Below are 2500 nucleotides of genomic sequence, written 5' to 3'. Positions count from 1 at the left end.
CGACGCAAAAAATAAAAAAAATCCTTCTTCACCCATGGAGGTCTCCGCGCAGACTGAGCTCTGCAGGGCGGGGGAGGCTTATAAAGCCTTGCCCTGCCCTGCAATTAGTCTCAGAGCACTCTGATTGGTGGGTTTAAGCCCTCCAATCAGAGTGCTCTGACAGGTAAATTAAGAGACTGACAGGTAAGTCTCTACATTTACCTGTCACAGCACTCTGGTGGATTTCAAACCAACCAATCAGAGTGCTCTGTGTAATTTTACACAGCGTGGGAAAGTTCTTTGGAATTTTCCCACACTGTGTAATTTGACTCATAACACTCTGATTGGTGGATTAAGCAAGCCAGCGCCATGGACCTTCTGGCAACATAACTTCCTTCTGATGACATTGTTATGACACCATGACATGAGGAAAATGAGCAGGGGAGGTGCAGGTATAGTGAGTTTTATAGATGTAAAACATTTTCAGTATTAAACTTCGCATACACCAAAATCATGCAATGCAAATATGCACATTTGGGGTTAATCACTAACATATTTATTTCCCATACCTAACATTTTGGAGATTTAAGAAAAGAATTGCAAAAGTTAGGACAAAACAACTGAGTTTGAGAATTCTACCAATTTTGCTATTTTGGCCTCCGGTTTGCAGTTCCATTGCCCAGAGATGGCGCAACCATAAGGCAGCATAGACAGCCACTTCATGGTGCACCTGCCCAGATGGGGCCTCAAGTTTTAGGTGGCAGGAAGGCAGCAGCAAAGCACACAAAGTTCCTTCCTCCTGCCAAAATAGAGGTAATTAGGAGGTAAGGGAAGAGAGACCACAAAGGGGCTGTGGGGAGAGAAAGACACACAAAAGGGGCAGGGGGAAAGAAAGAGACACAAAAGGGGCTGGGGACAAGAAAACGGTGTGGCTGGGGGGGGGGGGGGGGAGAAAAACAGAGTGTGGCTGAGGGGGGGAGAGAGAAAAACAGAGTGGGGCTGAGGGGGGGGGAGAGAAAAACAGAGTGGGGCTGAGAGGGGAGGAGAAAAACAGAGTGGGGCTGAGAAAAACAGAGTGGGGCTGAGAAAAACAGAGTGGGGCTGAGGGGGGAGGAGAAAAACAGAGTGGGGCTGAGGGGAGAGGAGAAAAACAGAGTGGGGCTGAGGGGAGAGGAGAAAAACAGAGTGGGGCTGAGGGGAGAGGAGAAAAACAGAGTGGGGCTGAGGGGGGAGGAGAAAAACAGAGTGGGGCTGAGGGGGGAGGAGAAAAACAGAGTGGGGCTGAGAAAAACAGAGTGGGGCTGAGGGGGGAGGAGAAAAACAGAGTGGGGCTGAGGGGAGAGGAGAAAAACAGAGTGGGGCTGAGGGGGGAGGAGAAAAACAGAGTGGGGCTGAGGGGGGAGGAGAAAAACAGAGTGGGGCTGAGGGGGGAGGAGAAAAACAGAGTGGGGCTGAGGGAGGAGGAGAAAAACAGAGTGGGCTGAGGGGGGAGGAGAAAAACAGAGTGGGCTGAGGGGGGAGGAGAAAAACAGAGTGGGGCTGAGGGGGGAGGAGAAAAACAGAGTGGGGCTGAGGGGGGGAGGAGAAAAACAGAGTGGGGCTGAGGGGGGGAGGAGAAAAACAGAGTGGGGCTGAGGGGGGAGGAGAAAAACAGAGTGGGGCTGAGGGAAGAAAGACACAGAGAGGTGCTGAGTGGGAAAGAGACACACAGAGGGCCTGGGGGGAGAAAGAGAAACACAGAGAGGGGCTAGGACGAGAGAGACACACACAGAGGCTTGGGGGGGACATAGTGGGGATAGAAAGAGACACACACAGAGAAGGTCTGGGGGAAGAAAGACACACTGGGAGGTTTGGGGTGGATACATAGTGCGCTGGGGGGGTTAGAGACACACAGCGAGGATTGAGGTGCATACATAGTGCGCTGAGGGGTTAGAAAGAGACACACAAAGAGGCTTGGTGGGGGCACAGAGGGGGACGCTGGGGGATAGTGGTAAAGGAAACACAGAGACGGGGAAGGGGGGTTAAAAAAAGAGACACACAGAGAGGCTTGGTGGGAGGGGTAGAAAGAGATAGAGGCGGGGAGTGGGGTGTGTGACAAACTCCCCTTTCCAAGTGAGTTTGCCACGAGCTCCTAGAGGAGCCTGCTTGCCAGACTCCTGCCCACAGACTATGGAGCCTGTAAAATGTAATGTAAAAGTCTCCGTTTGTGTATTTAGACTATATGGTTCGGGAACCGAACAGCCGCACGAACGTGAGACCACCCTAGAGGTTGTTAAGCCTAATTGATAATGTAACGACACCCCCAGGAATAAAAGGGGTTAACAGACGTTTAGGAGATATTCCCTTCCAGATATACAGACACCAACACACAGAACCGGAGAAGCATATGAATGCTCTCAAACATACGAATGCTGTAAACAGCCGAATAGGAAAAACCATACGAAAGGTTTACACTCCTAGCAGTCGAACTGGAACAGCATACAATAAATCCCCCCAAGATAAGGCTCCGTGTTGAGGGTCA

Source organism: Pelobates fuscus, chromosome 2, assembly GCF_036172605.1.
Source record: "Pelobates fuscus isolate aPelFus1 chromosome 2, aPelFus1.pri, whole genome shotgun sequence".
Taxonomy (NCBI): domain Eukaryota; kingdom Metazoa; phylum Chordata; class Amphibia; order Anura; family Pelobatidae; genus Pelobates; species Pelobates fuscus.
Note: the sequence above shows the minus strand (reverse complement) of the source record.